This window comes from Erythranthe guttata, chromosome 1, assembly GCF_056151865.1.
Source record: "Erythranthe guttata isolate IM_541 chromosome 1, IM_541, whole genome shotgun sequence".
NCBI lineage: Eukaryota > Viridiplantae > Streptophyta > Magnoliopsida > Lamiales > Phrymaceae > Erythranthe > Erythranthe guttata.
This window is the reverse complement of record NC_142533.1, coordinates 6,774,390-6,788,463: the sequence shown is the minus strand read 5'-3', so window position 1 is coordinate 6,788,463 and position 14,074 is coordinate 6,774,390. Positions and strand designations below refer to the sequence as shown.

The following is a 14,074-nucleotide window of genomic DNA, read 5'->3' as shown; positions in this document are numbered from 1 at the left end:
GATATGTTGACATTTTAAACTCGTGTCAAGGAGTACTTCGTTTCATTTGGATATATAGACCTTTTAAACTCGTGTCAATGAGTACTTCATTTGATATGGACATGTAGACCTTTTAAACTCGTGTCAAGGAGTACTTCATTTGATTTGGACATATAGACCTTTTAAACTCGTGTCAAGGAGTGCTTCATTTGATATGGACATGTAGACCTTTTAAACTCGTGTCAAGGAGTACTTCATTTGATTTGGACATATAGACCTTTTAAACTCGTGTCAAGGAGTGCTTTATTTGATAGGGACATATAGACCTTTTAAACTCGTGTCAAGGAGTACTTCATTTGATTTGGACATATAGACCTTTTAAACTCGTGTCAAGGAGTGCTTCATTTGATTTGACTTGTCATATTGCATAGGGTATTGTTTCTTCAAAAGACTTGCCCCCATCCTCATGATCTTCTTGTTCTTCTTCAACATGTTCTTCTTTGAGATGATACGACTTTTGGAATGAAGGATCTTCGACTTCATTTGCAGTTATGCTCAATTCCATATCATCTGCTCGAGTGGCCAACTCTTCAAAACTTTTAGGTTGAATTCCTTGAAGGATATATCGGAGTCCCCATTGCATTCCTTGGATGCACAGTTCAATAGCTGATGTCTCAGGCAATCGATCCTTGCAATTAAGACTCAAATTTCTCCAACGGTTGATGTAGTGGATGCCAGGTTCCTTCTTCCATTGGCGGGAATTGGTGAGCTCAATCATGTTGACTGTTCTTCGAGTGTTGTAAAAGCGGTTGAGAAATCCTTCCTCGAATTGCTTCCAACTATCAATGGAGTTTGCCCCCAAATAGATGTACCAATCAAACGCGTTGTCTTTGAGCGATCGGACAAATTGCTTGACGAGGTGATCTCCGTATGTCCCGGCATCATTGCAAGTCTCGACGAAGTGTGCCACATGTTGCTTGGGGTTGCCTTTACCGCCAAATTGTTGAAAATTTGGAGGTATATAGCTCATTGGCATCCTTAGGTCATCAATCCTTTGCGTGTATGGCTTGACATAGGTTGATGGAGACTTCGAGCCTCGTTCCAACTTGTCTTTGATGGTTCCACTGATCAGCGTCATCACTTGATCTACATGAATCATCCCTTCTAGAGAAACTTGAAAATCTTGAGCTGGAGCCTTCTCGTTTTCAACTGGCTGTTGCTTTGTGGATGTCTCGACTTCGTCTTGAACCTCTATCTGATTCTCCAGAGCTTGACTAGCATCGGCTTTGTCCATCTTGTTGATCAACTCGGCAATTTGAGAATCTCGTTGTTGAACATGCTTTGCGAGTCCCTCAATGGCCTTTGTCAAACTTGCAATTTGCTCTCCATGGTTGTAGCGTTTGTTGACATGACGGATGCCACCTCTGAGTAGCTTGATGTTGAACGAGGCGTGGGCTGTGAAATCTCTCGTTTTGAACCTTCCACGTCTGCGCTTGTGTTGACAAGAGGTGGTAAGCCTTTCTGAATGGTTTAAGGCGTCGAGTTAGTCTCGGAGGATGCTTGCAGCTTCTTAGCCATACTCCTTGTACCTAAGCCCACACTTGATGAATCCGAAGTAGCAATCTGCATTGTGAACGTAGAGCAGTCACTGCAACACTTCGAGGATCTTTGAGAGATAGAAGAGATGAGAGGTCCCACCGGACGTGCCAATTTGTTAACCGCAAATTTTCGAGTCTACAAAATATAATAAAAATACAAGACAAGAAAATAGGGAACAAATAATTTATTAATCAAAACGACGTGGATTACAATCTCCGTAATTCCCCTGATTCTTCTCTCCTATTCTAATTTTGATTCAAGGGCTTAAAAGCTTGTTCTTGAATCGAACATATGATTTCCTATCACGAACATCTCGAATTCAAATATGTTATGAATTCGAGATGTACTTCCCATTTAAGTCCTCAAAAGTGATGGCAATTCCATATACACACTAAAATGAAGGAAATGAGTTTTGAAGCCAATATGTGAAGGAAAATTCGAGTACTTCAAGTCTCGTCTCACAAATATTCAAGATGTTCTTCGCCGAGACTAGAAGTGGGGGCATTTGTAGACATCGAAATTTTGAGATAAATTACTAATTAATAACCAAAATAAATCGGTTATTAATTTAGGTCTCAAATTAAAGTCCATAATATATTTGAGCTTTAAAATGTCTGGCCCACTATGCAAGTTGAGAAACCCTAACCCTAGCTTGTGCCTATAAAAGAAGATCTTTGGTGCATCTAAAAAGGAGACTCACACAGACTCATATCGAGCTCTCAAGCTCACGTCTCGAGCCTCCGCCTCGAATTCATAACATATTTGAATTCGAGATGTTCGTGATAGGAAATCATATATTCGATTCCTCGAATTCATAACATATTTGAATTCGAGATATTCGTGATAGGAAATCATATGTTCGATTCAAGAACAAGCTTTTAAGCATTTGAATCAAAATTAGAATAGGAGAGAAGAATCAGGGGAATTACGGAGATTGTAATCCACATCGTTTTGATTAATAAATTATTTGTTCCCTATTTTCTTGTCTTGTATTTTTATTATATTTTGCAGACTCGAAAATTTGTGGTTAACAAAGGCCAACGAGGATCACGAAATCAATCTGGACAAGTTAAAAAATAATTAGCAAATGAAAATTAATTTCCAAAAGCAAACCTTTGTGTCACACCATCGTTGGTGGGAACGAAAATCCAGGAAGTTTTCATAAAAAAATTCTTTCCAACCTACTAATATTGCATAAATCTGTTGAAACGAAAAATGAATGAGGGAACAACAATGAAAACAACTCTTTATAGAAAAACTATATAAACATGAAAACCATTCTATATAAACTGCTATACAAACATGAAAACCACTCTGTATAAATAACTATATAAACATGAAACCACTATGTATAAACATGAAAACCACTATGTATAAACATCTATATAAACATGAAAACCACTCTATATAAATAACTATATAAACATGAAAACCACTATGCATACTTATCAAAATTCATTATAAATATTAGTGAATTGTAAATGACTCACATATACCAAACTATATATCAAAATTTAAAATTGAAATTAGATCCAACATACCTGTTAAGATTTCATGCTTGAAAACCACTATTGAATCAAATATTTTGTTTCAGAAAACAGAACATACTTATTTTTCATCATCATACGAAATACACAAAGCACATATTCATGGAGAAAAGATAACGACAACCCCATTTAACTACATATAATACATAATGATCCTCGTCTCCCATTTATAAACAAATAAAATATCATAAAAATTTCATTAAAAAACCAATTTTTACTAGCCCAAAAATCATCAGAACCGACATGAAAGGATAAAATCTTGTTCGTGATAGAAATACTAGAGTTTTGAGACGAAACCAAATATTCATGGATCAAATCGACATAAACAATATTAGGGAATCCCATAAAATATTGACCTGATACAAGAAATTCAAATTGAAGAACAATAATTATATCAAAATTAAAGAACATAATTCTAAGTTTCGTACGAACATTACCAATTATCGAAGAAAACAAATTACCCAATTAAAAGTTGAAAGGCTCCGAAAAAACAATTAAAAATATAAACAAGAAAAAATCAAATTTCTCTATTTTTTTCATATTACCCATACATCTCGTTGACCCACCGCAAAACATCGCCGCCTCTTCCTCCGCCGACTGGGAAGATTGAGGTCGCCGCCCTAGAGGATGAAGGAGCTGCGGTGCTGTCGTGGTGGATGATAAAGAGACAGACGGAGGCGGTCCATCAGAGCGGTGAAGATGGGGGAGGCGGTGGAGTGAGAGGTCTCACCCTCGGTGAAGGAACCCGAGATTTGGGGAAATAGATCGACAATGAAGAGAGAGAGAGAGAGAGAGAGAGAGAGAGAGAGAGAGAGAGAGAGAGAGAGAGAGAGGGGCATAATAGAAGATTAGGGTTTCTAGAGAGGCGGTGGGTGTAACCTTTTGGATGAAGGGATCATATCAAAAAGAGGAATCAACAGTCCAGATCAAAGGTTCTCGAGCATTCCAAGAGATGACCGAGAGAATGGGCTAAGCTAGGGGTGAGCAAAAAAAACCGAAAAACCGAAAAACCAAACCGAAAACCGAAAAAACCGAGCCGATATGTACCGTCCCGACTTAAAACCGCATACACGGTAAATTCTTTTTGAAAAACCGAAAATATCGGTTTGTGTATGGAGAATTTAAAAATTACCGAACCGATTTCCCGAACCGAACCGATTTATACAAAATGATGTATTTTTTATATATATTATAAATACTTACCCTAGCGAGCCTCTATCTTTCGAGCGCCTCCATGTGACATCGTTTTCTATTAATTAATTTTGGTTGTGACGTGTTTTTTATTAGTTAATTTTCGGTTGTTATTTGTTAATTTTCTCAAATAAATATAATGAAAGTCCAAATATATGGGTTTTATGCCGAACCGGTTCGAACAAATAGACGAAATCGAAACCGAAAATAAACCGAATTGATACCGAAACCGTTAACCGAAAACCGAAAAACCGATTCACACCGAACCGAAAAAAACCGACATATTCGGTTTTTAAAATATGAGAAACCGATATTATCGGTACGTGTTTGGTTTATTGGAAAAACCGAGCCGTACCGACCCGTGCACACCCCTAGGCTAAGCGCAGATGGGCTTTGTGTTGTTGGGCCACCTCAAGTGAAGAGGACTAAGGAGGAAATAATTCATTTGGGCCATAAAACCAACAAATCTCCACCCGAAACCAAATTTGAGAACTTAAGACATGAATCATCATTGTCGTTTTTTAATATGTTTGGACATACACTCAGTTTTGTTCATTCATATCAGTTTTGTAATCACAAAGAAAACAGGGTAATCATACATATCAAGCAATTTCACACAGAAAAGCTAACACAGTGATGTGACAGTCATACGGATTGTTTGAATTATTATATATTTGCTAAGTGACACAAAAAATGTTTAGGATTTTCAAACAAGAACGCAATTTCTCAACATGCAGACACTTGGTGCCCATATCAAAAGGATTGAAGTATGATGAAATCTTTTCAAGATCAATTAACCCTTTTTCCACAATATCTATGATAAAGTAAGACTTCACATCAATATGCTTTGTTCTATAATGGAAAACAAGGGTTTTGCACAGTTGTATTCCAGATTGACTATTAAAATAAATAACTACTTTTTTTTGTTCAGAAATCCAATTTCAGAAATTCAACATTACAACCAAATTGCCTCTTTCAAGGCTTTAGTTGCAACACTGTATAATGTTTCAGTGGTTGACAAGGCTACAATGTTTTGCAATTGTGATTTCCAACTAATGCAAGAAGCACATAATGTGAACATATAAGAGGTAGTGGATTTTATGTTATCTCTGTCTTTAACAAAATTGGAATCAACATTTTCCATGGAGTTCAACATCTTCAGAACACTTAGCAAACATAATTTCAGTATTCACAAAACCTTTCACATACCTGAGAAGCCCTTCTTTTCCAGTGAGGCATACCAGGATGGCTTGCAAGTGATAAAAAGAAGCAGAGGAGTTTGAGAAAACTCGACTTTGATGCTAGGAAATACAATACATGTTGCTCTATCAACCATGCACATAGGAAGGAAAGAAGTTTGATGCCTGCATGTGTATAGCTCAACTGGTTCCGGGATGGTAAGTTGGTGCAAGTCTGATGATCGAATACATACAGCCGCATTGGGGGAATTTCAACTCCAATGAAGGTTTTTTCCTTGTGGGCACCAAATTCGGGTATGCTACCCTAACGGGTCCACTACTCCAGTTTCAACTCTAATGATTCCTATTTCTAACGTCTTTTCTTTAATGTTCTATTTGAATCAACCCGAACTTTGTTGTTTCCTTTTGTTAACTAAAACTATTTTTCTCTGGATAAGCTATGAAGCTTTTGAAGAAGCGCATCGAAGTTAAAAAGGACGAGTTTTCGTCAACAGAGATCGAAGCACTATTTGATCCAGGGCCAATTTTAAGAGGAGGCGGAGTCGGTGGTCGCCTTGGGCCTCTCTCATTTTTTTATTTTTTTTATTTAGGGCCCCTAAATTGTTTTATACCCTTTATATATTAGCATTTATTCAAATATATATATATATATATATATATATATATATATATATATATATATATATATATATATATATATATATATATATATATACAAAAAGTATCCCTGTGTAATTCGTATCTGCCAAAAACCTGCAAATGATAAGACAAATAGCAAAAACTCCCTTATGTAAAAATTTAAATAGCTCATTGCACCCACTATAATCTTGGGCATTGACTGAACGTAAGAAGACAAAGATACCCTCCAATAAAATAGTGTAAGATCAGATAACTTAAAATAGGGGGCAAAAGTACAATTTTGGTAAACATGTAAAACTTAAATTAGGGGATTGAATTGCAATTTTCCCACAAATTCAATAAAACCAGTCTTCTTCTCCAAAATCCGTCGTTCACCACGGAGATTCCTCATAGAGTCATAAAGCTCTTGTGATAACTCGAACTCGGAATTGCTTACTGCAGCAAGGCTGAGATCATTTGATTCGTTCTTCTTTACTGGTGTTTCTTTACTGGTGTTTCTTTGCTCAAGTTTGAACATTATTTTTTGTTCTTAATGAGACAGAGAGGGAGAGGACCTGGTGTGTGTGTATATATACATACATATATTTTTTATTTTATTTTCAATCGCAAATTTGTAGCACCAAAATTGGGTGATTACTACGAGGAGGCAATGATTGCACAAAAATACAGAGAGATTGTGTTCTTCAATTCTATTTGGAAATCAGAGATATCTTGGAGTTTCATGGTGGATATGTGTGTTCTATTTGTGCAGAAGAAGAGTCTCTCTTCTTCGAAGAGAGAGAAAAGGGAGTGAAGAGAGATGATGGTGGTGGTTTGGGGGGCAGTTATGTCATTTTCATAAGCAAAAATGAACAAAAAAAGATCACACAAGGAGCGAGTGTAACACACATTCTCGTACAAAGGGGTTTTTTGCCTTTGACTTTTTTTGCACGGGGCATTTTTGCTAGTTTTTTTTTATCACAGGGGATTTTTAGCAAATAAGAATTACAAAGGGGTACTTTTTGCACATTACTCACATATATATATATATATATATATATATATATATATATATATATATATATATATATATATATATATATATATATCATGATTTAGAACCTGTTGTAAAATGGCCTATTTTATCTATTTTTTTTTTTTTGTTTTGACGATCGTGGTTAATGTAGTAGAGTATAATTGAATATATATGTTTTATTGTCTCATATTTTCTCCAGGCTTTCACACATATCTATACTACTTATGAAGGTGGGAATGTTAGGGGAGGTTTCTTCCCTTTTTTGTGATGACCAAAATGCCCCTATCAAAATTAAAATAATTAATATTAATTTATAATTAGTCTTTAATGTATGTTTATGAACATAATTAATATTTTTTAGAGTTCAATGTATAGAGGCACCGGAAAAGATGAACTCATGTATCTATTAAATGTTAGTTATACAATAAATTCAAAGAAACTCAATGGTCTCGATAAGTCAATATGAATTTCAGTTTTGCATCTGCTACACTAAAGAAAGAAAAGAAAATGATCGTAACTTCTATTTTCAAGTCCTCTTTCATCTTTTCTTTCTCTTCTCTATTTGTTTTGCGTCTTCTTCTTTTTCTCTGTTTTTTTGTTTTCAGTTCTATGTGCAATAGTTTGAACCCTAACTTTTGAGAAATTGATAAAGTTTTCTAGATTAATGAAGGAATAAATCCTCTATATCAAGACCGGATTGAGCCTCTGTTAATAAAGTTCGTAAGTTATTTTGCATATTTTTCCCACTTCAATGTACGTACTAAGTTATTTTTTTTTTTATTCATTTGAATTAATTGACCGAATGAAACATGTATGGGTTATATGCATGGGGATTATTTATTTACATAGGGATTATGATTTAAAATTATTTCTACTCAGGTAATTCAAAACACGTGTCAGTTTCATAAAATCAATGGTCTATAAATAGGGATTATTGATTTAACTTTTATCAACTAAATTTACTTGCAATTACATTTTATTTTTCCGTTCAATTCTTTATTTATGTATTGGCAGGTATGATTTATTGTGATATAGTTTGTGACTAAGAATGTTATGCGTGAAGTTTATAAATACTTTCTATTTCAATTGGCTTCTTCTTGTCATCTCAAATTCACATATATATGCATTATCTGGAACTCATTACAAAAGAAAGAAAATGTATTGATCCTACAACGGCTTTATTTGCTTAATCCAATGGTGATGTTGCATGACTTGAGTTTAGCCAGTGCAGTGATCCAATCTCATCAAAGTTGTTAGTCTTTCTCCAATAAGACTAAGTTGTACATTTTTTGGAAACCATAATTTAATTTTGGTTTTACGTGGCTTTTAGTATTCCACATTCTGTTTATGAAAATAGGAAGTTGAACTGCCATGTTATCAATCTTTGTTAATGTTATGAATTGTGAGTGGATAAATACCAAATAATCTGTTAAATTGGCTTTATATTGCTATGGGTAGTTTTGCATTAGATGGTTATATTAGATTGTCATTTCTTAGTTACTCGGAGACTTCCCTTTTGGTGGCTTGACTACCTCTATTGGTTACTGATATAAATTTTAGGAAAAATTCCATTCCCTCTTGTACTTTGGCTCGATATCACTTTACCCCACTTCTATTCTCGATTATATTGATTTGCTCCCCACAATTTTATTTAATTTTTTGTATTTTTTTAATAATTATTTAAACTAGGAGGGGTGGTTTTTTGTTATTTTCAGACATAGATCAAAGGGTGTTAAGGTCAAAGGTCTGAAACCTAACGACGATGGCCACATTGAGACAATTTTAGGAGGTCAAATCGATGTAATTGAGAGTATAAGGGGGTAAAGTCATATTCAACCGAAGTACAAACGGGGAAAGTGGAATTTACCCTAAACTTTATGCACTTGACTGATGGTTTTATGTTGTCTAATGGTAGAAAAATATAATTAGGAATTAAAAGTTATTTCTCATGTAATTTATTTCTATAAACTTGTTTCCGTGATTTTTATTTTGACGGCGAAAATTTTAATGCCCTTGTTTGTTTTATCTTCTATATTATTTGAATTTTTTAATAATTTTTATTTGTTCATGAATTTCTTATATTTTTCAATTCATATTTTTTTCCCTCTAAATGTTAGGGTCCAGTGGCTATAGATAGTTTCCTTTTCAATTTAGTGAGTTTTGTTTGTGTTTGCTCCAAATTAAAAATTACGAATTAAGCTTTAGGCTCTGGTTGAATCATCCATCTCCTTCATGCATGCAATACCTCTCACCTAATGTAAAACACTTGTATTCGCTGTCGTGCTCTCATAAGAAATTTTAAAGTTATTAGATATTAAATGCCTTTAACACAAATCTGAACTTGGCAAGCATGTTGCTTTATGCAATTTCTTCGATCTGGTTCCAGTTACTATTCCGGTGAGTTTCTGGGAGATATTATTATAGAAAATCTACGAGCCATTCAAGGGGATACTAGAGTGAATTATGCCTGTATACTTTATATGCTTTATCAATGTTAATATTGGAGATATTAGTATTAAATGATACACTTCACTAATAGCTTAAGCTTTTGGTTGAGGTAGTTATTCAACATGGTATCAGTGTCAGGCCAAATGAAAGGTCATGAGTTCGAATCCCACTGCCACCCATTTCAAATATTTCAAGTGCAAGGCTTCAAATGTAACTCGCTTGAACTTTAGGGGGTGAATTGCAGATATTAGTATTAAATAATAATAGCTTAAGTTTTTGGTTGAGATGGTCATTCAATAGTTATATATGGTTTTTTTCTTTTTATTTTTTCCCCTTTATAGCAAGTTGTTGTGATCCGTCAAAACTACAGATAAGGATGTAAGATGTCCACCATATTTCTTAGACATAGCAAGCATGGGAGGTACAACCGTATAGGTGAAGTCAACAACAAATGGATTCTCCGATCTACGGTGTAGTCACATGATGATGAAACTGACAGGTTAAGGACAAAATGAAGCCACCCAAAATGCATAAGCAGAAATTTCAGCTCAATCTTGTATTCTCAAATGCTTTTACTCAATAGTTAGTTTATAGGAAGCTAAATGAGTACATGTAGTCCGTTCTTTGTTTTGATATTTCATGACATACCAATGACTGAAGACAAACTGTTTTAGTTTCATTAATATATTTCATTGTTTTATTTAGAACTGTAGCAGGTTTTACTATATAAAGTTCAAGATTATGCTCTTGCTACGCTCTTTTAAAACGCATTCAAATTGACAACCAACTCAGTGCTCTAGAATAAATAAGGCACATTTTACTACCCTTGAGATGCAAGTTCCCTTGAGATATATCTTTCAATCTTTGTAACATATCAAAGATATCATTGTATGCAAACTTATGGACAATATCTAAAGTTCATCCATGAATTATTTATTCTTTATAAGTAGACTTAGTTTCACTTTGTGAAATTATTATGTCATTACTTTGACAGAATGATGGCCTGATACATAGTCTGTCAAACTCAAAATGCCCCGAGGTATGTGATTAAAATATGCAAGTCTCTTTTTTGTTTATGAGAACATCTCTTCTTCTATGTTTCGAATTTATCTAAATTCTCTAACTCTTAAACGATCGAGACCATTATAGAGCTACTCCAGACTTGCGTTCATGTGGAGTGATACTCTTTGTAAAGGTTTCACGAACCTAACCTTCTCTTTATACTACTGTGAAGCAAGTAGACCAATTAAATTTGTGGAGAGTATGTTTGTAACATAATTTACATTCATGCTCAATGCTAGCTGGAAATTATGTTAATGCACCAAGCTCCTGAGTTTTTTTGTTTATTTTTCTAATGTATGTTTCATCTTTCAATAAGGAAAAAAACGTGAATTGGTTAAAGAGCATCCACAATAAGCAGAGCCTGTTGCATAAGGACTAGATGTGCCATGAGGAACATTGTGATTGGATGATACATTTTGGTTATCAAGAGTACATTGGTTGTCCCACCAGAGAATTATAAGAGTTATGTTAGTTTTTCAATGATTTCACATAGACATCATTAACTTCAACAACAATCATATTACAGTAGGATGGGGTTATTGGCGAAAGATATATAGCCATGAACCTTAGTAAAGATGGTTGGTCAAGAACCGATGCACAAAAATCCCAATATCATTTTTATGAGAAAATTATTTAATAATTTAGAAAAGAATTTGATTCACATATATCCCTTAAAATAGCTTAGATTTTTTTTTTTCGCTAATACATATCACTATCCTTCAAATCAACAAATTTTCAATTTAAATGATCCAAAAAATTTGAATATTTTGGCCGATTTCCTTTTCCTAAATATCACCCATAAATCATGGTACAAATTTATATTTCGTATATCTCTTATGTAGGAATAATTACATTTTTTGTCCCTATACTTACCACCCAAAATGATTTTTGTCCTCAGACATTTTATGTCACGGTTTTTGTCCTCAAACTTAACACTTTTTAACAATTTTGGTTCGGCCGTTAGATTTGATGTTAAGTTGGATGGAGTCAGTCACATGCGCCTCACATAACATCCATTTGGCAGACAAAACATGAGCTGGAAGACAGCTAATCACTCATCATTCTCTCTCCCCTAATTTCGTAACCCGGTAAATGATTTTTTTATTTATTATTATGGTCTCATGTCCAGAACAGTGAAATATAGATCAAGAGATAGAAAGAGAGAGAAAACCATGTGTATAAATTTGACGTGCAATTTTTGATAACATATCCCTAACTGCATCGAATATGCTCAATCAACTATTTATTTGGTGGATGATAAAACTGAATAAAGGAATTGAAAAGAAATTTCACATCACTTCCATTTCATACTCTACTCTACCAAAAATAAAAAAATGTTAGATTTTATTGGAAACAAAATTAATATTAAAAAAAAGGGAGAGAACCAACGAATAGAAGAAACAAATGCATTTTCATCAAAGAAGTTGCGGAAAATTTCCTATCCAACCAGGTTGATGAAATAAATGTGTATAAATCAAACTTGCAATGTCTTGTCAAGAATCTTAATCCATGGTCCAGGATGACTATTTTGAGGTGAATTTGGGGGTTTACATAGGGTTTTGAGTTAGGTAATGGGGACTAATCCGTGTCTCCCAGCTCATTTTTTGTTTGTCAAATGGATGTCACGTGAGGCGTACGTGACGACCCCATCCAACTTAACAGTCAAATTTGATGCCGAACTAAAATTATCAAAAAGTGGGAAGTTTGAGGACCAAAATCGTGGCGAAAATGTGTACGGACAAAATCGTTTTATGTGTTAACTATAGGGACAAAAAGTGTAATTATTCCTCTTATGTATAAAAGAAAAAAATGGTGTTTTTTTAGGGGTTAAAATATCATATTACACATTAGAGATAATTCTCATTAGGCAATTAAGTGATAATTATATTTACTGAAATGATTTATGAAGGATTAAAATTACGAATACCGTTCATTTTTTTCTTGACTTTCTCTCTCAAAAACCACCAAAACCCCCAAAAGCCCCAAAACTCAAAAAACCCACAACAATTCTCACAAATCCACCTAATTCCGTAAATCTCTTTAAAATTAAAGGTAATTTCTCATTTAAATTAGTCATATGCATTTAATTTGTGGTTAATTTGGTGTTAATCATGTGAAAACCCCTAATAAATCGCGTTTTGGGGGGTTATTTTGCTGATATTGCGCAATTTCCACTCCCAAAACAAGCGTGTGAAATTCGTTTACACGCCCAAAATGGGCGTGAAAACTATTTTGGGGGTGGAAATGGAGGGAGGACACCTGGTTTAGGCGTGGACCGGAGGTTTGGGCGCCCGGTCCAAGCATGCAAATCCCTGACCGGCACATGGACCGGTCGTCCGGTTCGGTATCTATTTTTTTTTATGAAATTTATTGAGTTAATTAAAATATTTTGTTTTTATTTCATTCATTAGCTAATTAATTTGTATTTTCGACACTACTACGTATTTTTAGGGTTTCTTTTTTAATTATCGACATACTGCTATTGGTTCGTATATGTTTTTTTTAATTATGGCCGGATTACTATTTATTTTATGTTTTTTTTTTATTTTACATAAGCATCAAACAAATATATTACATAGCATCAAACAACACAGAACTACATGAAAAGAAAATACATCAACAATTGTTTAGAATGGGAATAAACATCAAACAATACAAGAACTACATAAATAGAAAATACATCAACAATTGTTTAGAATGGGAATAAACGTCAAACAATACAAGAACTACATACAAAGAAAATACATCAACTACTGTTTATATTGTCTCACGCACGACGTCCACCCCGCCAATGCATCGTCAAAATCTATAAACTTATCCCTCGAGTTATATAATTACGTTACTATAAAATGCTCACTATGATCAACTTCAAACATAAAAGAATTTTGTTGCTCTTCCTGAAATAACTACGAAACAAAATAACGTTAAAAGAGTATTAGAAAATAAAACTGCAAAAGTGGTTGGTGCCCAAATGGGGCGCGAAAAACAGTGTTGCGCGCCCAAACCGGGCATGAAAAGGCCGACTGGGCGCCCACTTTGGGCGTGGATTGGTCTTTTCTGCGTCCAGTTGGGCGTGAATCATTTTTCAGCACCCATTTTGGTCGTGAGTCACGTTTTCCCGATTTATAGAACAAAAACGAACAAATTTTACCTCATTGGATTGTGTATCTCGATCCTCATCCGATGCACTCATTTTCCTTTGTTAATCACTACAATAAGATGGGTTTCGGGACGATTTCTTATATAAAAGCTTTAGAGAAATTTTTGTCTAGAGAGAGAGAAAGAGAGGTAGAGTGAATTATTGGAAACCCTTATTCATAAAAATGCTACCACAAATATCAAGTCCCTAGTATTTATGGAGGTAATGTCTTTATATAAATTTGAGCCCAATTTCA

General features: G+C 34.3%; 1 protein-coding gene across 1 annotated transcript in view; it reads left to right on the top strand.

Moving 5' to 3' along the window:
* The window catches only part of LOC105962293 (putative disease resistance RPP8-like protein 4), a 77,955-nt gene that overhangs the window by 59,107 nt on the left and 4,774 nt on the right, over window positions 1-14,074 (top strand). The gene's annotated exons all lie outside the window — the stretch shown is intronic.